This window comes from Eulemur rufifrons, chromosome 16 (genome assembly GCF_041146395.1).
Source record: "Eulemur rufifrons isolate Redbay chromosome 16, OSU_ERuf_1, whole genome shotgun sequence".
Taxonomy (NCBI): Eukaryota; Metazoa; Chordata; class Mammalia; order Primates; family Lemuridae; genus Eulemur; species Eulemur rufifrons.
This window is the reverse complement of record NC_090998.1, coordinates 46,151,527-46,174,856: the sequence shown is the minus strand read 5'-3', so window position 1 is coordinate 46,174,856 and position 23,330 is coordinate 46,151,527. Positions and strand designations below refer to the sequence as shown.

Sequence of the window (23,330 nt, the reverse complement as noted above, 5' to 3'; positions counted from 1 at the left end):
CTGTGCAGTGACAGGTTTCTTTTTTGGGTGATTAGTGAGCAAGTAACATTGCTTGGGCTTTTATCTCTCTTTGCATTGTCTTGCTGCTTGTTGGCAGTGCCTCACATCACTAATTTAGTGGGCAAGAATGAAATGTGGTTGGCAAACCCTATAATGCTGAATTATACTGTCATTAATCTTTCACATTCCTTCCCTACATTTTGCTGATCTTCGGCACAGAGAACAGACGTGGCTTACCTTCAGAGACTCATCAGACTACCTGAGGGAATGCAATTCCTTTAAGATCTCTTTTCTGCTTTATTTTTATATAATCATGAATTTTAGTAGCTGATTGAGATGGGAATCCATGCACGAGAGGTTTATAGAATTTGTGTCCAATTAGCAAGGGCCACTTTTTACTCTCTAGTCGTAGATGCATTTTTTAAACTGACAATTGTCAATTTGCATGCATTGCTGCTGAACTCTTTTAAGATTTTGTATCCAGGATAGAAATTGTCTTTTCCAGGAAGTTTTACCAAGCTGGGTGTAAATCTACAGTACCTCAGCAGTAAAACAACCCCGGAGGGATAATTTTGTGCAACCATTTCAATCTCGATACCAATTAAATTGGTATGATCTATCTTACCACCGTCATACAAAACAGGTTTCTATGCCATCTTTTCACCTCTTGCTTAGAGAAGCCATCAGATTTACTTGGTCCCACTCAGATTTAAGATCTTATATCTTTTTTTTTTTTTCAGAGCTTTATGGATTCTAATAACAACAGAAAGTACTGAAATTAGCCTATTTTCGTGACTGCCTTTCAATCAGTATGTAACACACTTTCCATTTTGTTTTCACTAGAAATAAATTATACCTTAAATCCATGCTCTCCTTAAATATGTCAAATCGGTGGGATATGATATCATCTCCAAACTGGAAACTTCTTAGATGGTGTTGTTAGGAAGGCTTAGAAAAAGTGTTTTGCAAGCTCGTAATATGATTCTAGAACAGGTTTTATTGCTTTAGAGGATGCTAGCATCCTCCTGAGATTAAGAAATTGCTATAATTGCTATGTGAAAGAGCAGGCAGAGAAATAGCTTTTTCTGATAAACTTTAAAGTGCTTTACAAAAGCAAGACAGGGTCGCTTTAAATATATAACCTCCTTTCTTTACTCTCAATTTCCCAAATCCTATTCCTCCACACCCTTGCACCTCATTCCTCCTACTTACTGCTCACCTCACCTCAGTTCTTTGTGACACAACTTTTTCCACGCGACTGAGTCACTTGGAAAGAGATTGGCTACATTCACAAGGAAACAAGCACCATCAACAGAGCTGAATTTATTGTTCTGTAAGGGCATGGGGTTTTGCGTATTAACTTCTGGAAACAAAAGAAACAAGAATTGTGGCCATAATTTATGCCATACCATATATTCCCTATTCTACACTTAATGTTTAATTAATCGCTTTTATTAGTCAGACTCCATGGCAGCATTTTACCTTCTTTAATAGCTGCTCATTTTCCCTACATTCCCGTAGTTTTCTTTAGCTCTCTCTAAAGGGGACTGTTCTTCCTGTGTGACAGATGGGCCTAACTTTACAAGGAAGTGAATTAGTCATTAACCCCCATGTATGTAGACCCATGTACCTATTCCAGTTAGGCGAACACCTCAGGTAAGCACACAAGAGCAATCTGGCTTTTGAGAGAAATTATTTCTCATACATTGAAATTAAAAAAAATACTTTCAGATGAATTGCTTCCTATTAGAATTACTTAAGGGGAGCAAGGACGTAGAAGCAGAAGTCAGGTCACAGAACAAAGATTTTGTTCTGCCCTTCCAGAGTCCTGAGGTGGTGGCTGGGTATGGCCGGGTGGCCCAGCGCTCTTGGGGTTGAGGAGTGGAAGGTGAGCCGTGGCCATGGACTCCGGAGACGCTGGATCGATCGCCATGGACACCTGGAGCTCTCGTTTCTCTCTCAGCTGGATGTGGCGGCTTCTGTTCGAGAACTGATTTGCAGGTTGCATGCCTGTCCTTCGTCCATTAATCCCTCCTGCTCCAGCCCAACCTTATCCCTTCCCTCTTTGAGAGGAAGCAGTGGTTATGTCCTGAATGCCATGACGGATAACATTATACACACATTCATTTCTTTATGTCTATAAATCCATTCTGAGTTGTTCAGCATGCATTTCTTTGTTCATTAAATGAGTGTTTACTAAATGGCCACTACATGCCACTGACTACGTTAGGTGCTGAGGAAAGCTCCCTGCCTGAGCTCAGAAAGCTTACAGTCTATTGTGAGAAACTTAGACATTCACTGAGAAATTACAGTTTAAAATGTGAATTATAATCCCAGCCACAAATTAATGCACTTTATAGTATACCTCTTGGGTTGAGTGGATTGTTTTCTTCTGAGTAATATTATTTTGTCTGAGTAGCACAACACATGAAGAAAAGAGAAAACCAGAAAAGAGTAATTAAGGTGATGAGTAATTAAGCAATTAAGGTGATAGGACAGAGGAGGTAAGGTCTTCAAATTGGCGTGGTTAAGATGTAAAACAGATGCCTACGAGATGAATTAGTTTAAAATCACATAAGGGGCTCTTGAAAATGCCTCATAGTAATGCCTCTTTTCTTTAGTGCTTACAAAGTTTCTCATCCTCTCAGTGACCCTGCACGGATGGTCAGGGCAAGTGTGGCCTGCCTGCCTTCACAGTGACGTTCAAGTCTTGCCTAACGTTCCCCAACCTATAAGGAACAGCGCTGTGACTCAGACTCACGTCTTCTGGTTTGAAGTCTGCCATGAGTTCTACCACTAGATGACAACACCTTTTACCTGCCACTTCCAAATGTGTTTGACACTTCAATTCAATGGTTTCGAGATCACTGATAGCACAGAAGGAAGCAAATTCACAACACCAAGACCCTACTTCTAGAGGGAACTTCAGAAATTCAGAAGTTTTACAAAAGTAATTCACGTCCAATGCAGAAAGTTTTTAAAAATCTAGAGAGATGACAAAACTTATTCATAATTCCATCAGTCAAATATAACCACTTTTAAGATTTCCGTATATATCCTTCCAGTCTTTTGTTCCTCCATCTTATTTTTTTTTAACAAAAAGACATCATATTGAACTTCTACTTTGCAAACTGTCATTTAAATTTAGCAATATATGTGTCTTGTATGTTATCACATGTTGGTATTTGTCCACAGTATGATTTTAAGGCTATTTCTGTTGCATGTATGTACCTTAATTAATTAATTAGTTTATTCAACCAATTTCCAATTGTTAGGTACTAATTTTTTTTCTGCCAATACGTACATGGCAGCAGCATTATGCTGATAAATCTCTCTGGTTAGCAAAAGAAAGCCCTGGTTTGTAAGGCTGCCAATTTCCATGATGTAAGTACTTCCACCAGGGCCCATTTCAGGGTTCCAAATGTTTAACAATCGGCTTGCAAATTTTCTAAAAATTTAACAATAGGTTGCAAATTTGTGAGTACTGGCTCCAGCACACTTCTGCATGGCTGGGATATATATTCTTGTAACTAAATCTGTGTCATTTTGTTTTATTTCTTTGTTTTTGACCTCATAAAGAGAAAAATAAATGAAAATTTATTTAATAATAAATACTTATTCATCGTAAGTGAAGATTCATTATTACTTCTGTGATGATTATTGATATTTATATATTTTTAGTCACTTAACCAAATATTACATAGTGTCATGTTTGTGCTTAAAGACTGAAGACATCTAGGACAATCATTGAAATAGATATATAATATTTAGCGGTTACATAAATTTGTCAATTTAAAACTCAGGATCAAGAGCAGCAGTGCGTGTGTAATAGACAGATGTGGGTTGTAATGTCAGCTCTACCAATTAACAGACTGTGGCATTTGGGCCACTTTACTTACCTCTTTAAGGCACAGTTTCTTTATCTGCAAAACAGAAATCGTGTCTATCTCACAGGATTACTATGAGGGTGTTCTGTAAGATTTAAAGATTCTTCTGATGTTAAAACACAACGCAGTGACATTCGGGTAGATGAAAGGCAGAACCCTTTGTTCCTTACAGCTCCAAAAGAGAACACAAGATAACAGCAAGTTGGAGCCGTAGGGGCCAACTAATATATGGCAAGTGGGAAGTTAGCTAGATTTCACAAGTTTTCTGTGGATTGGCTAATTTGAATGATTTTACAAGCTCCAGGGAATAGGGTGCGACCCCGGAGCTTGTCCAGGTTGTCTGGTACCTGGCTCTCCCGGATGATTAGGGCAGTTTGCTGCAGTGTGAAAGTTTAAGAGAAGTGGTTGGGGTGTGGTCCTAATCAGCTGCTCAAGACAGACAACTGACTGGCTTCTCTACTTTTTTTCTACCCTTACCCTCTTTGAAAGCCTCTCATATGGCAGGAAAATGGCCATTATCAACTGAAGCTATAACAGAGTGCTTTTTAACCATTGTGTGGTTTTATCTATAAATTGAACGTTGGGGTAGAAGTGGTTCTTAACATTCTGAAGTCCAAGGCTCATTGGGAATCCTTTGAAAGCTATGGGCAGCCTCCCCTGAAATGTATAAGACTTATATACAGAAAATTTTGCCACTGTTTACTTTGTTTTTTAGTACCCACGCTTTACAGAAGCATTTATTTTGGTGTTAGCTCACAGAGCACTCTGTCTCCATTTTATTTTTCAGTGGAGCAGCTCCACCGAAAGAGATTACAGGCCTCCAGCAAAAACCACGTTAGTTACTACAGAGCATTGAAATGGAAAGTTACTTGATTAGCATGGGTAAAATTATCCACCCAAAAATCCAGGTCAGTAATGAAGGAGCCCCTCCTTGTCAAACTGCTCAGAATGGGCTTTCTTTAATCCTCAATAAAAGTGAAACTTCTTCCTCAGGTTTAATCACGGCCTTTGAGAATTGTCTTCTGGAAAAAATCGCAAATTTTTCTACATAGTGAAAATGAAATTTATATTCTGTTTCATTTCTTGCAAACTTCTTGAAGAAACCCTGTCTTTCATGAAGGTGATCACTTTATAGCAGCAGACAAGGCTTATTGCAAGATAATTGGCCAAAATCTTTGATCTCAATACATTCTGATGTATTTATAATACTTAATTTAGCAAATATTTATGAAGCACCAACTATGTATCACAACCTTTATTAGGCATGAGGGATATAGCAGGAAATAGGAAAGGTAATTCCTGCAATGAGCCATGATGATGTGTGGAGCCTCTATCTTCAGCCAACAAAAAACTCAGATGTGCTGCCAAATGTTTCCAATGCCCTACCTATTCATAATGTCCCCAAATCTTTCTTCCAGTCAAAGACAGTGCATTTCTCTTTTTAACAATCTGAAGACATCAATTTTCTTGAAGTTTCCAGAATAGATACGAGTGTATTACTGATAGCATCATGATATACTTACTTAACAAATGCATTGAGAACCCACCATATACCATTCACTGTAGATACAGCAGTAAACAGTACAGACCCTATGCCCGCTAGCAAGCTGTAAAGGGAAGAAAGCTAGGAACTGTCTTCACTCAGAGACATCAGTAATTCCACCTAGTTTATCCTAAAGGAAAATGGCACATCTGCCAATTTCTGTAAGACCTGACTCAAAATATTAAGTGAAATATCAGCTTTTCTGGCATGGATGGTGTAGACAAAGACAAACCACAAACCAAGCCACAAACCAGTTCTCCTGTTTCCAAAGCATGGATTTCTTGGAGCCTCTCCAATTTGTGTTGTATCTTCTATTTGGCAGTGTGATAAAAATGCACAGAAAACCAGTTTTTGCATTGAATTTAGAGGGAGCATTTATGGGATTGTTTATCTATTTCAGCTTTTCAAAAAAATTCTTTTTTCCTCCAAATATATAGTTGAATGGGAGCAACTGTTTCTATAACATGACCCATTTGGTGGCCACAGCCATTGAATTAAGCAGTAGACATCTGATCCAGACTGGACAAATACATCTTTTCTCTGGAAAATGTGGATCTACTATTAAGAACTTAAAAAAAAAAAAAAAAAAGGATAAACTTAAGAAAGGAATAACAGAACTACCTGGTGAGAGTCTCTTAGGTTTAAAAATATAAGTCAGATCCTATTTCTCCTCTGATTAAAATCATACAATGGTTTTCCATTGTTACTCTTTACCTAAACCTTCATGGCAGTACAGGACAGCTTCTGCCTACTTTCCTAAATTCACTTTTTATCACCGTACCCCTCATTCAACCTTCCTAATCTTCCTATCTCTGAAATATGGCAAGCTCATTCCAGTCTCAAAGAATTCATATTTGCTCCACCCAACAAATTGAAATAAATGTCCTCCAATTTTCCCATGACACACTCCTCCTTATTATCCAAGTTTCAGCCTTTCTTTATGACCTTATTTAAAGCACCTGCCTCCTCAATTCCGTTTGCCTTGCATTTCCCCTTTCCCAGCATCCTTTTACATTTTTTAAAATTTTTAATTATTATGAGTACATAATATTTGTATATCTTTATAGGGTACATGTGATGTTTTGATACAGGCATACAGTGTATATTAATCAAACCAGGGTAGTTAGAGTATCCTTCATCTCAAACATATGGCACTTCTTTGTGTTAGGAACATTGCAACTGCACTCATTTATTTCTTTTGAATCTCTTGTAGCATCCTTATTATTACCTAAAATTATATTATTTTGGAGTATTTGTTCATTTGTTTATCTCCCCTCAATTATTGTAAAATATGCTCTTTTAATTGATTTGTCTGACTAGTTCATTGATATAGCCCCAAGACCTGGAAGAATACTCAGCATGTTGTGGCAATCAACAATCAATATCAATAAATATTTGCTGCATGAATGAAGGATTGAATGATCCTATAACATGTAATACTCAGGAACTGTTGTCATCTTTGTTTTCTACCAGTTGGAACTGAGAAGTAGAGGAAGGTACAGAGAGGGGAGGAAAACAAAACAAATGTGCTGAGATGAGCTTTAGCGGGAGACTGAGAGTCTTGAAAACATACCAATTCTTGATTCCAATTTGTTCCTTAAGCCCATATGCATCCCTCTTGTGTTCCTTGAGATGCTCTCAAATGCCTGTAATCAATTCCTTTTTTACTGAAACTAATGTGAGTAAAATTTCTCTTACCTCCAATGAAAAAAGTAGTTGCATGTTTTATCAAGGTATAATTCACATATAATAAAATGCACAGATCTTAAGTTTTCACAATTTTAAGCATCTATGTAACAACTACCCAAAGCAAGATATTGAACATTTTCATTATTCCAGGATTTTCACTCTTCTCCCTTTCCAGGTGGTCCTCTACCCCATTTACAGAGTCACCTTCTGACTTTTATTACCGTAGACTAGTTTTTCCTGATCATATAACTAATATAAACAAAAGTACTCAGTGCATGTGTTTTCATGTCTTGTATCTTCTATTCAGCATAATGTGTTTGATGTTTATATTTTTGTATCACTGAGTCAAGGCCTTATTAAGGTGTTTTCTTTTTATTGCTGAGTAGAACTCCATCATATGAATGTGCACAATTTGTTTATTCAAGAAAGAATTTTAAATGCAGAAATTATACATTGGTTGAATGGAGGGAGGACGAGGACAGCCCCTTATTTAGATCAGGAAGAGGATTGTGATGCCTGTGGTAGCCCCGCAGTTGGATTTTCATCTTCTTTTATGTCATACGTCCACGATTTTTACAGGGTTTGGTGGCAGAATGTCAAAATATTTTAGTATGTTGGCTGATTCATTTAGGATTCATGAAGGATTTTTTACAAAAGGAATAATCTTCAATTCTAGGGGATTCAACCGAAAGCAGCTGGAGGACAATAGCACACATTTATAATTTCTGCCTTTAATCAGATCGGGGTCAGATAATCTTTTACCTTGCTGAATTGCAACAGTCAGATCCTCACTTGCATTCTATTCTGAAATTACAACAAATAGATCGGATTCTAGAAATCAGAGTGGGCCTATCTGCGAGGTCCCAGGGAACTTAAGGCACCCTTCCCAGCACCGATACAGTAGGGGTGGACACACCGATGACCCCTCCGTCTGTAAGGCACATTCAGCAAGATCAGGTCAGGCTATGGATTCCACGAGCACAACTCAATAATATTTCTTTCATTGGCTATTTAAGAATAGAATTCCAGGACAAGGCCCAAGTACAGGCACTGATAAGAAATGAACAACAGGGGTGATTTAGCCTCCCACAGAGAAATCCTTCAAAATTCCAACCTTAAATGTAGCTCCCGAACAATGCTTATCATAGAAAACCCTTCCTTAACCAAGGAATTTACTTCACTTCCAAAGAAGAGAGTTAACAAATGGAGACCCAAGGTATTTGTTCATCTTATAATTTACCAGTCAGAATATGTTCTGAATCAGTGACCAATTTGCATTGCAAACTTTTCTATTCTTTTAATCAAAAATAAGTTTTATTATAATTATACTGACTTTCCCCCTATTATTGTTTATGGAATGTATTACATATTATAAGGAACCATATAAATAAGTGATTGAGACTAAATAGTATACATGTATACTGGAGAGCTGGATGGTACATTTCTATGCAGTAATACCAATATTTTTCTAATAACTTTCATTTGCCCTTCCATCCAGTGGTGGCATCAGGGACAGCTATGTTTCTACAATGTGCCTCTTAAATCCAGGACACAATGATTAGTCTGTGGGTACACACCTTTCCCAAGCTGGGTCAATCAAAAGTTCCCTGCCTGGGAATTTTGGAGCTGGTACTGTAAAAGAAATAAAATTCTTTCTGGGCGGCTGAACTTACTCATATTATGAAAAACTTGGGAATGCTGGGGCCTTATTTTCTATTATGTAAACGATAGACCAGAAAAAATGTTGGAAGATGATCTGTAGAGACAGTAGAACAAAGTAGATGGACAGAAATGAGCCCAGTAAAAGAAAAAGAGTTTGGCCAGTGTTAATGTTTCTTGTTGTAGTTTCTTTCTGGGGTCCAGCTTAATTTTTGCCCTTAAATTCCATGGGATAACCTAGTATCACAGTAACAATTTCCTGTTTTGTGCTTCAGCTAAAAGAGTTTAAGTTACAAGTTTCTGATGATTGTCAATGAAATAAGCATAAAGTTGCAATATTTTCAAATTAAGCTGTCTTCTCCTGAAATCCACATTGTCTAACACATGTTGGAAACATGCTCAGCTGACTTTATGCTTCTTTTGGCAAGACAACTGCTACCCAAGAATTTATGTCCCATAATGTTTGGCAATGAAAGTAAAACCAAGGAATCCGTAACTTTCATTGTACCATTTTTTTCTTTGACATTTTCTAACTCAAGTTGTGCCTAAAATTAGCCATCTGCAATGAGATATTTACAGTCATAATGATAGGATAAGTTTTTCCTAATGTTAATCAAAGAAAAATTCTTCTAGACATGACAGCAGTGATAAGTATATGTCACTTAATTGTCTATACTTGTGCCTCACTGCACAGTTATTAATTTGATTTGCCTTAGTTATTAATTTGATTTAAAAATATCAAAAATAATTTTCAACATAATACAAACAAAATGAAAGAAAATTCATTTAGGAAAACTCTGATTGAATCTTTGGACATCCTTAGAGACCCATGTTCCAGGACCTTAGAGGATCAATTTTTCTTTCATTATTCTAGCATTCATTTTAGAGACCTATAATTTCCCAGCCCAGAAATTCCTTGGCTGTCCAAGGCAGACAAAGTGGGCTCCCACTGATCTGGAATATTAGTGAGGACTGAGATCCGAAGGGTGGAGGAAAGGGTCCTACTTGCAAGACATAATCTCACTCCCCAAGTGCTAGATACAAAAGAACTGCAGGGTATAGTTTGTATTAGAACCTCCACTGCCCCCAGAGTGTTGGCTTGGTTCCTTCTTTAGTTTCACCTTTAAACGTATGCTTGCTTATTGCAATCTAGGGTATGAGGAAAGAGCAGCTCCAATTTTTCATGTATAATTCCACTTGCCCCCAACTGCATTAATAGCAGTGCCTCATATTTCTGCCTTTCTTTTTCACAGTTCATTTATGTTTAACCTAAAACATAATAATTGATCATAAAACATTAGAGCTGACAAGGCCCTTAATGATTATCAAACACCCCCATCACTTTACAGACCACATGACTGAACTTCAGAGAGGTAAATGAATTTGTCCAAGGATACACAGTTAGTTATCAATGGAGGTCAGGTCTTGTGCCCAGGGCTCCTGTCTCTAAAATCACCTCTTTTTAATGACACAAAGTTTATAGTATATAATGTAGGGGGAAAGATTTACAAGTTTCTTTTCAAACTCAGAAATCAGCTATGCAATATTTTTTAGGTAGCAAGCTCCTACCATCACCTTTTCCTGAAACTTTAAAGTAATTCTCATGAATTATTCCAGGCACATGGAAATCAGACATCAAAGGAGAAAAGCAGAAATAATAGAACACAAAGCTGCAAGCAGGTGTCTCTCCTTTATACGGGGAATATTTAATTTTCAATCACTTATTTGCAAGAAGACATCCAAAATTTCTCAGAACTAGTTACTATCTAATATGAAATCGTCTTCCCTGCTGCTTCTGCCAGCCAATATTTCATTTCTTCTTCTAACCCCCTCTGCATTTATTAAAAAATAAAAAATAAACCTAGGGAAATAATCTTTGTCTTTATGTTCAATTCTTGGTATTATTACATAGAGTAAATATGTGTATGCTCTCTCTGGAATGCTATTTCCTTGCTTGTACTCTTTTTCTTTGGCCTAAGTTAAGGTACTGGGAATTTCAATCACTGTAAAATGGGAGGGAAACGCTGTCCTCATGATAAAAACATGGAAATATGAAGCATCTCCTTTAGGTCAGGTTAGCAAATCCCAGATGGGCAGAATATTATACCATTATCTGATGTATTCAGGACCACACAGATTTTCCATCTTCAAAAAAATTAGACTTGAATACTCCCTATTTGTTCCAAAGGACTCTTATATTAATAACACTGTCCTTATAAATCCCAGGTACTAATATACTATGTATTTCAATGCTGTTAGAAGACACAAAATGACAGTTAAATACTCATGGAAACAGAGTTGTTGGGTTTATCAAGTGCAACTGGCTTTATCCATCAACCTTTTGAAGTTTGGAATTAGAGAGGGTAACTACAGGGTCTCCCTACAAATGCCTCTTGCTGGCATCATCGGAAAGTAAGGACTACACTGAAGGGATGAGGAGGCTGTCAGCATGCCATTCTCTAGTATGCACTGTCATTTTCCATTTAATGAAGTACTGCTATTTCACAGGGGAATAGTAATTTCCTATATTTCTTACTATTAGGAATTGTTGAGTGTTACTAAGTTATTTTTACATTTGCACAATCAATCTCAGCTCACCACAAAACTGAGTAAAAGAAAAACCTTCTTTGTATCAATTAATCTTTGCATTAACCCTTGAAAATAATCCAAAGGAAGAAGAATCAATCAACAGAGAAAGTGAAGAGAGATGTGACTAAGGCACCAGCAGAACTCTCAAAAAAAGACTTATTTCTGACCTAAATGTTGCCAGGAAAGCAGATTCCTGGATGTATCTTGGGGCTTGCAACTGCCAGGAATGTTTTCTGGGTGGTCACAGAGCTCATTAATCATTTCTGTGTGTTCACTAGCCTGGTGGCAGGTTGACATGCAGAAGCCTAGAGGACCAGCTAAACCTGGCAAATCTCATCATTTTATTGGCTGGCTTAAATCCCTTCAAAGCCCAAACTCCTTTGCATAGCGTACGAGGCACTTCCTGATATAAGCCTAAACCCCTCTTCCATATCGTCTCTGACTATACCCTCTGTCCTATCCTAAGCTTCAGGCTATGCGGGGCCATGCTGCTATGCCTTTTTAAATTCCATTCCCTTGGTTGCTGTATCCATTCTTCCTAGTCAACCTGGTGAACCATAAAGCTTTCAAAACTCTCCTCAAGCTCCACTCACCTAATCACTTCCTTATTTTATCCTCATAGCACAGTTTTGTAACTTTTTGTTTATTATTGTAATGAGCATTTACTATTGTACCTGTTGTTTACTATTGTAACTATTCTGCGAGGGCAGGAAATAACTCATTCATCTTCTTATCTCAGCACATAGCACAATGCCTGGCACATGACAGGTGCTTAATAAATGTTTGATGAATAAAAGAGGGAATGGATCCAGCTAATGGATATCTAGACTGTCCAACAATGCCAAAGCTAATTGTTCTTTCAGCGTGGAAGCAAACCATCACCAAATTCAATGTTCTCAGTCCTAAGTGTCCAAAATTTGAGTTTTGAAATTATGTCAAGAGGCAACGAATATCTAGAGCAACGAATATCTAGACAAATCTAAAAGTCAGGCTAAGTGTGGAATTAGAACAAAGTTTCCAAGCCAGAGAAGGGCTTTTCCAGAGAAACTGGAAGAAGGGGGGTGGGGAGGGGAGGAGAGAGAGGAATCTAAAATTAGCACTGAATATGGCACAGTAGCTCAAGGAGAATTGAAAGGAGGAAGATGATTATGCACAGCAAATGGTCCAAACCATGCTCGAGTCCCAAATGTCTGACTATGCAGAGCAGGGTTATAGAAAGCTTACTTTAAGTTCAAAAGCAGAAAATTCAGTCACTGGGGACAAAATGGGAATCCAATCTGTAATCATCTCTGGGACAACGAAGAAATGTACGAACTAAGGAGCAGATCAACAAGAATGTCTTGTGCCAAGTCATTTACTTCCCTGTTTCACCTTATATTTTTCTGCCAGGGACAAGCCCCAGTCACAACACTTCAAGAAAGACTTTCCATATCTGTGGGGTGGTGAGAGCAGTGTTTAATAGTTAAGCTGTGGAGTCAGACTGCCTGAGCTAAAAGCCTAAGTCCATCACTTCCCAGCTGGGAGGCACTGGTCAATTACTTAACCTCTGTGAGCTGTAAAATGGGGCTGAAAATACACCGACTTCATAGGCCTGTTGGGAGGATTAAATGTGTTAATCCACAGGAATTATTTAACTCAGAGACTGAGGTTCAGACTAAGTAGCCAGTCAAGTTATTACACTTTTAAAGAAGTTCATGGCAGGAAACACATATTTAATTTTTCAAGTAGAACCCCAATCGGTTCTCTTTCTATTTATCTGTTTTGTTTTGTTTTTTTTATAAAGCTATCACAATGTTTTTAAGAGGAAAAAAAAACTACCAACTAAAAAAGATACCACTTTGAGTAGAAATAAGGTTATAGAAATATATAATGGATTCAAAACTTTACAAAAGGAACAGAGTTTTATTTTCTAATGGATGCATTAGTTTGGTTGTAACTAATGTATAAATGTAGTCTTTTTCTTTTTTAAAACAACTGGTAATCAATTTATTAAAACAGTTGGCTTAAGCGTCTGCAATGGTGACTTCAACTTCAACTTCTGGCTCAATACTGATAGAAGTAATCTGCTTAACAAGCTCAGAAGGTCTGTGCAAATACATTAATGAGCGGCTTGTGGATTCTCGTTTGGAAGTGGTGCCATCTTAGAACCTTCACCACAAGGAGTTTTTCTGGTAGTGATTCTCAAAGTCTCCGTAGGCATCCGAACTGGTCCTTTCACTTTGAGATTCTTTTCCTTTGCGCCTCTGTTCAAGTCAGCCAGCACACACCTTCTCCAGGGACTTTACCTTGAGGCTGGTTAGGGTGATTCTAATTCGGTGAGTTGCCACCTCTGGCTCCACGGGTGTCTTTCTGGTATCTTTAAAAGCCATGGCCGTGGGGCGGCTTCCTGACCGACTCGTTCCTCGGCGACAGCGAACAGCGGTGAGTCAGGTACGGAAGTGGGCACAACGGGGCTCCGCTGCACCTGCCGCTGCGTCTTCCTCGAAAAGCGATTGCAGTTTTTCAAAAAAGCAGTTGCTTAAATAAGACAACAATAGAAAATATAGTTTAATTTTGTGTGCATAGGCAGTTAATAATTGGCCCCGTTGCTCTGCAATCCTCTGGACTGGGGCTGCTTCCTGCCTTCTGTTCCACCTTCCCTAAGGTGAGGGAGCCATCATGGGCCTCAGAGTTCAAGATAGAGCTTCAGCCGTTTCGTATGCATTCCAAGAAGCAAAAAGGAAGAAGGGGATGCATTTTTCCTTTACAAATATATTTCAGAAATCGCCACACCACTTTTCTACATTTATTATCGGCCAGAACTTAGTCATTTTACCACAACTAGTACCAGAAAAGACTGAGAAGTACAGTCTGTGTTTGGGTGATATATTCTACCACAAATTGGGAATTTATTACTACAGAAGATACTGGGGGGCAACTAACAGCCGTTGCCAGAGCTGGCTTTGTGTTCTTTACGGGGACTGGAGTATTAGCCTCATAACTCTAGTATGATACAAACATTTGTATGAAGGGAATTTGTTTGCTTGCTAGCAAATCATTAAGTCAAAACTAGACTTTCATGAGTTTCTCTATATCTCTGTGTTTTGTTTCAAGGTGATAGATATTTGTCAGTTTTTCCTGACTAAAATGAATTTCTTTCATGGCAGAACTATTTCTCAGGCTGAAAGTCCAATTTCTAGAGCAGAAGCAATATTTGTGAGGTGTTTACTCCTAGATTGACATTCCAGAAACCCTGGAGTATTTAAAACTGCATAAATGTAATTTTTCTTGATTAATGGCCCTTTGTCCATGCTGTCCCCATTACCTGTAATGACCTCGTAACCTTTCTTTCTAGCAAACTCTTATTCATTCTTCAAAACCCATCTTAAATTTTCCATCTTTGTGAAGTCCCCTATAACTTTCCCAATCACATTTAGCTTTGCCCTCCTCTATGTTCCCACAGCACGTTGTTTTTATCTCTGGTATCACACTTGACACATTGTGTTGTGAATATTTGCATTCCTCTGCCCTCTCAAGTTGATTATGATTTGGAGAGGCGGACAGGCGCTCAGAAATATTTGTTTAATGAATAAATACATTGATTCCTCCCCTAATAGGTGGTTATTTATATGACATTACTGCAGAGAAAGTTTCTTTAATTAACAGGAATACAACATGAGCAACAATAACAGCATTAATATACCTGTGACCTATTCTCCTACTTCACAGAGAAAAGAAAACCATCAGATGGAAATGTCTACACTTTTCTGCCTTCATAAACCTACCTGCCTCCTCCTCTCTCATCTCTTCTTTTTTTCCCCCCCTCTTATTATAGTCCAGAAGGTAACCCTCAATCTGTGTTATAGCTCCCACATCCCCTACTCTTATTCCAGAACCTCACAATATTAATTATCTTTTTCTTTCTTGTTCATCTTCTTTCTATTGTAGTCTTCCCATCATCAATTAATCACTTGCAATTCATTTTCACATTTAAAAGAAACCACCGCCTTTGAACTCTACTACTGTGGCAGTATTTTTTCTCTCCTTTACAAAGCCTTGAAAAAGGTGCCTAAACTCACAGATTCACTGACCCGCCACTGACTGACTCCTCCACTCACTCTGTGTTCCTCTCCCCCACCTTCGTCGACAGGGCTCCTGCCACAGTCCCCAGTGAGTTCTCTGCCAACTACGCCCATGGGCATTTTTCTGCCTTCCTGTTCTCTAGCTCTCTCAGCATCATTAGAGAGTGTAGAGTACTGTTTCTTTCTTGAAACAATCTCTACACTGGGCTCCTATATCACCAAATTCCTCTCATTTTCTTTTACCTCTGGGACTAATTCTTGGTTTCCTTTGCTGGATCACTGTCCTTTAACTTGCTTTTGATCTTGAGTTCTTCAAGGTTTTGTCACTAATCCTTTCCTCTTCTTAGTCTGCATTCTCTATTTCATGATTTTATCCAAGCTCATATTTTAAATTCCCATCTATATTATGAACACTTTCAAGTGAGTGTCTCCTTTCCAAACTTTTCCTCTGAGCTCCAGACTCAAGAAACAAATTGCTGACCAAACGTCTCTAATTAGAAGTCTCAGATTATCTACATGCTTAGCAAATTTAACGTGCTCATCCCTGAGCTCATGATCTCCTTCCCCAAACCCAGCCTTCCGCGAGTGTTCTCTTGCTTAATAAATGGCATTACTATTTATACAGTTGCCCATCTAACAAAAAGAATACAGCTCTGCTTGGCCTGACTTCCTAGCAAGTTAAGGGGACGTTGGTATATTGTGGCAGCCAGCCTTGAAGAAGGTCTTCGATGATTCTGCTTCCTCGTATTCACCCTTTTGTGAATCCCTTCCTTTAAGTGTGGATTGGACTTACTGACTCACTTCCAAGGAATGGAATGTGACAGAAGGACTGGGATGGCTTTTATCTTTTTTGCACTCACTCTCTCTCTCACCATTTGTACTGAGAGAAGCTAGCTGCTGTATCAGGAGGTCACTCAGAAAACCCTGTGGAGAGGCTCACACCTCAAGAAACTAAAGGCCTCAGTTGCAGATGGCATATGCAGAACTGTACCCTGCCAACAACCATGTGAGGTTGGAAGTGGATTCTTCAACCCAGTTAGGACTCGAGATGACTGCAGCCCCAGCTGACAGCTTGACAGCATCTTGAGGAGAGAATCTGAACCAGCTAAGCTGTTTGTTGTTTTGATTTCCTAAGTTTTGGGTAATTTGTTATACAGCAAAAGGTAACCCAATACACATTTGAAGAAGAAAAACACGCTCTTGTGGGAACCAGATGGCTCCTGACCTGTAATAACTTTACTGTTTTGTAGAGATTGCAAAACAGACATACCTACGTAGAGTATTGTGTAGATATTGAGCTAATTAACAACACAATTGATTTACATGTTTTCCTATAAAAATAACTTACAGCAAAACTTTGTTTTTAGTGTGAATTGTTTTTTATTCTAAAAGTTTTAACTGTTGCATATATATATAAAAGAAGTTAAATACCCATGATTCGTGACCTCTAGGTCTTGATCAAATAACCTGATAAAGCTTATACAACCCGCTCTTTACACATTGTCAACTTCATATATTCTGCTGAAAATGCTGGGCAGCAAGAATTCTATTGAGCTGCCAGGGACAAGCCACATTAATATTTTCCATTTTCTGTGTACAATTTTTTTACTTTTTAATTCAAGCTAAGATTATGAGGTATTTTCATTTCTCTCTTTTAAATGAATGTAAATAAATCCTAGACTCTCAATTCCCCTTCCTTTCTTTTTCTCCTTACTGCATTTATCTGCTGTTTGTTTTTCTCCACTTTTTTCAAATCATGGCCATTTATTTCTTATTAATTTTATAACCAATTACAAAGGATGCAGGAACCAAAAGCAAGTATAATATAATAAAAATTAGTAACATGGGCAATGACTAAATTCAATCCATATAGCTTCGGTAAAAATAAAGATACAACTTACAGCTCATTTCTTCTCTGAGAAGAATAATGCACTATAATAATTTCAGTGAGAAAACTCTCTAAGAGCAAAGGCAGGCATCTTGGAGCATTGAAATAAAAATTAAAAAAAACACAACAAACTTTCAAAAAGAGAAAACAGCAGAAATAATCACATGGTTGAACTGTATAGGAATTAAAAAACCTCCACAGTAAATATTAGAAACCCAAACAGTTTACTACCAAAATTCTGACATGAACATGTTGGAATAATTTGAGAATGAAGCATGATATATAATTGGATTTAACAAGAAAAAGGTTTTAAAATTTTTAGCAATAAATTATTCAGAAATCTGTGTGACAGCATTAAAATTTTACATTAACTGATAGCATCTATTTCAGAATTAAAAATGACTATAAAAAGGAGTCATAGTTCTTCATTTAAATCTTGATGCTGAAATGAAGACTGTGGTTATTAAAATGAAAGAATCTTCTGTTAACTCAAGATATCTGATTTTTTTTAAAGAATGAGTAGAAAAGATATAGAAGTAATTGCTATGAGTATATTAATCCAGCATTGCTGGAGAGGAGTCCTTAAAACAAAATGAAGAAAGACTGACTTTATACAACTAGGTGATTCAACAGAAAATTGTAGTAGTTATTATTTGTCTTAGTCTGCTTGCATTGCTATAAAGGAATATGTGAGGCTGGGTAATTTATAAAGAAAACAGGTTTATTTGGCTCACGGTTCTGCAGGCTGTACAAGAAGCATGACACCAGCATCTGTTTCTGGTGAGGGCTTCAGGAAGCTTCCATTCCAGGGGAGCCAGCATTTGTAGATATCACGTGGTGAGACAGAAAAGAGAGAGAGAGAGAAAGAGAGAGAGAGAGAAGGAGGGAGGTGGGAGAGAGGTGCCAGGCTCTATTTAACAATCAGTTCTTGCAGGAATTTAAATAGAGAGAGAACTCACTCATTACTGTGAGGAGGACAGCAAGCAGTTCATGCGGGATCTGCCCCCATGACTCAGACACCTCTCACTAGGCCCTACCTCCAACATTGGGGATCAAATTTCATTTAAACGGGACAAATAGCCAAACTATGTCGTTATCCTTCATCTTCCATTTTTTCATGAGCCCAAGACCCTTTATAACTGTGGCACATGATGGGAAACTGATTGATCACAGATCTTTTTTTTTTTTTTTTTTTTTTTCCAAACACCACCAGTGAATCTTTCAGTTTGGAAGTAATCCACCACTTACCATGCTACTGACACTCTACATCTCTGTGTGCATACATCCTTCTAATTAATGGGAAACGCATCTTTTAGTCATTGCTATTTCCTGACACACCTACACACACATATAAATACAGACATATAGAGTCCTACCCCAAAACATCCCCAATATCTAAAAATATTTTTGCTTTATATCTTTTATAATTTCCAATTAGCTACTCCACCATGATTTAATTATTTTGTCAATTTTTTCTGTTTATGATAGTCTATAGTTTTCTTATACCTACTTTTTATGTAGACAACTATAGAATAATGATGCCAATGATTACATTGTTTTCTTCTAAAAAGCAAAAGATTAACCACAAGAAATATGACTACTATGAAAATTAGGTAAAATAAGAAATTCATTAGATGCATAAATGTATTTTTACAACATTATAAACTTTGATGAAAACCAGTATTAATTCATTTTTATTGAGATAGAATCAGTACATAAAAATAATCACCCTTTTAAAGTGAACAAATCATTGCTTTTTAGTATACTCTTAAAGTTGTGCAACCTTTACCTCTACCTAATTTCAAAACATTTGCATCATCCCAAAGAGAACTCCCACTCGCATTAGTCATCATTCTCCCTTCCTCTCTCCCTCCAGCCTTTGGTAACCACTGGTTTACTTTCTGTCTTTTGCCTCTATGGCCATTTTATATAAATGGAATCATAGAACATCTAACCTTTGTGTCTGTATTCTTTCACTTACCATGATGTTTTCAAGTTTCCTGCATGTTTCAGAATTCATTCCTCTTTATGGCCAAATAATATTTCATTGTATAATATACATTTTTTTATCCATTCATAATGTGATAGACATTTAGAATGTTTCTGCTTTTTGGCTATTGTGAATAATGCTATGAGCATTCATGTAAAATTTTTTGTGTGGACATATGCTTTCAATTCTTTTGGATATGTACCCAGGAGTAGAATTACTGGATCATATGGTAATTCTATGTTTAAATTTTTGAGAAACTACCAAATTGTTTTCCGCAGTTGCTGTGTCAATTCACATTCTTACCAGCAACGTAAGAGGGTTTCAATTTCTCTATATCCTTGCAAGTAATTATTATTTTCTGTTTATTTTTTATTACAATGAGTGTGAAATAGTATCTCATTGTGGTTTTGATTAACATTTCCCTAACTATTATTGATATTGAGTGTCTTTTCATGTGCTTATTGGCCATTTGTATATCTTCCTTGAACAAATGTCTATTCAGATCCTAGACTTACTTTTTAATTCCATTTTATTTGCATTTTTTAAATTATTGAATTGTAAGAGTACTTTATATATTTCAGATAAAAACCACTTATCAGATAATGTGATTTGAAAATTTTTCCCTCATTGTGTGAATTATCTTTTTACTTTCTTGATAGTGAATAGTGTCCTTTCAAGCACAAAAGTTTTAAATGTTGATGAAGGTTTTTAATTTTTCTTTTGTTGATTATGCTTTTGGCGTCAAATGTAACAAACCATTGCCTAATCTAAGATCACACAGATTTATGCCTCATTCTTCTAAGAGTTTTATAGCTCTTGCATTTAGACCTCTTATCCATTTTGAGTTAATTTTGTAGGACAAGATAAATGCCGGGAAGCTCACTGTTCTTACTGAGCTTTAGCCATTTTTTCTTGAATAAATGATCCCCAGATTGTTGAAAGGCTTTGGTTAATTTCCAGAGTTCTGAAAAAGTTAATTTTGACTCTTTATGTCAGTCTTCTTGCTTTTGTGGAGAAGAGAACTTTTAGAGGTCCTTACTCTGCCTTTCCTAATGACATGTAGCATTGGTTCTTGAAATGGCATTTTTCTTTTTGTTGTCCAGAGGTTTTTGACTGAAATAAGTTATAGGCAGTAGCATATATTAACATACCAAATATTTTTTATAGCAAACTTGTATTTATATTTGCTTACTTGTTCCTAAGACAAATATTTGTTGACATTAAAAGCTTCTTAAAAACAAAGCTTTTGAAATGTTAATATAATAGAATTCAAATGAGTTTAACAACTGTTAGATATAACATGTTTGTCCACACAGGTCTCCCTCAAAATGATGACTTGGCTTTGAAGCCATTAGGTCAAAAAGAGAATGATTATCTGAGGCACAGTCACTATTGTTATTCTTATGATTATTATTGTTAATTACAACTATAGATCGAGCTTTTGCTATGTGAAATGTCCAATAATATTTTCTGGGAGAAATACAAAGCAGAATAAGTCTATATTTACAATTTAATACAAGAAATCCCAGTACGTTATTAACCATTATAGTCATTAGTTACCAGTGTTTACACATACGAGATTTATTACTAAAGATAAGTCAATAAATCAGGTGTCTTTTTTACTTAAAGTAGTTTTTTTAAAAACAAGATATGACAGGTCTTAATGATTTAAAAAAGATTTTCTGCATTATAGTTTTCATTTTATAATATAGTGCACATAATTTTTATAGCAATGACAAAAGAAACGTAAACTTTCCATTGATGTTTATTTACTGCTTTTATTTCTTTCCATACTCTTTAGCATCTCTTTATGAATATAAATAGCACAAATTCTTTTGACTAATATGTTTGTAATTTTATAATGTGGGTAAGAAAAATAGTCTTCAAACCAAACATAAAGAAAGCATTTGCTGATTCCCTCAACATGCAAACTATCAGATGCCAATTAGTTCGGTGATTCTTTCCATGGCAGTTCCATGTGTGTGGGCCAGTAATGCAGTCCAAGCTCTCATTCCTTTTTCTGTTTCTTGTCATGTTGGTTTTCGACTGGCTATTGGATCCAGCTGAAACCCTCTCACAGTGGGTGGGCCTGGGGATATTTTCTCCCCATATCCTTTTTAATCTCACTCCCCCATTGGTGGTAACCATCTTCATTTCCACCCGAGTAAGACTCTATTTGCTTTCTTTTGCTGCCAGACGAGAATTTGGCCTACAAAAACTAGAAAGATGAATACTTTTATATTTACAAAAAATTTACATTTTAATGAGAGATCAAGTGGGCAGACTACTTTATTTCCTTCAGACAATATTTTATGCAGTGTTAGATTTGAACGTCCTTACGTATTCTCTTCCAAACCATAAATAGGCAATCCTCAAAGGAGTAAGGTGCAAGCTTGAATTTGAATGCTGATCCAAACAATTTACTTAGATTTTTTTTGTCCTTAAGATTGAATTGAACAAAATATTATAATTTTTTAATGATTCTGAAAATTACCTTTTTTTGTGAGTGAGAAGGTTTTGAGGGGCATAGTACCAACTTAATAATCACTGTATCACCATCATAATAAAGCTATTCACAGAAGGAAAAAAATTACAAATAAGATTTCAATCTTAATTTAGCCAGTAAAAATTCCCCACATTTATCTACTAGATCTAGAAAATAGAAACATAATGAACTAGTGAATTTGATGTCTATTTCCTTTTATATCCCTTGTTCTTATGGCATAAATGCTAAAAACAGGAGACATATTTAAGGAAAAATACTTAACTTCAGTGTCTGGAAACTGGAGTTCCAGTCTTGTCTTTCTGATCTAGTAGATTCCTATGATGCTGATCTATGATGAAATCTTCCTTTAAATTATTATAATGATACTTATTTCTCAAATTTCAGAGAGATATTAAGAAATGTGAAGGTTAAAGTGTTATAAACATATGACACATTATTGCAGATGATATGTTGTAAATAGTACTCCTTTGTATTGCAAAGAAAAGAAGCATTAAAAGCTGAGAAGCAGTAAATTTATACCATAGTTAACCTAGAAGAAGAGAACAAGTTTCCAGACAGATGAGAGTGTATTACATAAGCCAAATAAATTAAATTGTTTATTATACTTATCTAAATATTTTGGCAGTGAATCTGAAGTGTGGGCATCATTTTCTTTATATCCCAACTTGCTATACTTATTTGGCACTAGTCATTTCCACTATTGGTATTTCTGCCACCATCCCAATAATGTAAACAAAGAATATATTAAAAGACCCATGTTTATATAGTGCCATTTGTGGCAAACAGTGCTAAGTATTTACTAAACTAATTTTCATTCATCTTGGGCACATGGCTAGACCACAATTCCCAGCTTGCCTTGCAATTAGGAGATGCACATGGCTAATCTGAACAATAGAATGTGTGCAAAAGTGATACAATGCATTTCACGTCTGCATTCTAAAATACTCCTCGGCATAAGTCTTGAGCTTTTCCCTATCTTCCAGCTTAATCGAGAGGACTCCATGGACCTATAAAAGGGGAGAGCCCAAGAGAAAAGGAGCCTGGGTCCATGAATAACTGAATGGTCCCACAACCCATCCTTACTGAAATGTGAGTGACTGAAATATTTTCCTTGTGCTAAGTCAGTGAGATTTTGGGATTGTTTGTTACATCAGTTAGCCTACCCTTGCTATTCTACCATTGTAGGAGTCTACAGTTAGTTTACTTCAAATTTCTAGCTATATGCATTATGGGGAAAAAAAAAAACTGTCTATGCAGTCAACATGAAGTAAATATTTGTCATAATTATCTGACAGGCTATGAACTAAACACCTAGTTAGTTGATCAAATCTTCAAATACCAACTTGCTGTTTGAATATTGCATTTGCAAATATAATCATAGTGCCTGCTCTCTGGGAGTTCAATATAAAACCTAGAGTTTCCATATTGATACATGATTCAGATGTTAAAGGTGGCTATGTGTATGGGCATCCATTTTTGTGAGCAACTACTAAGCCTTGTTGGGGGAGCAATAACCAG

The 23,330-nt window shown here is 36.7% G+C and overlaps 1 pseudogene; it reads right to left on the bottom strand.

Annotated features, from left to right (window-relative positions):
* Positions 1–13,370: 13,370 nt before the first annotated feature.
* Positions 13,371–13,790, bottom strand: LOC138397513 (small ribosomal subunit protein uS10-like; annotated as a pseudogene).
* Positions 13,791–23,330: the final 9,540 nt, after the last annotated feature.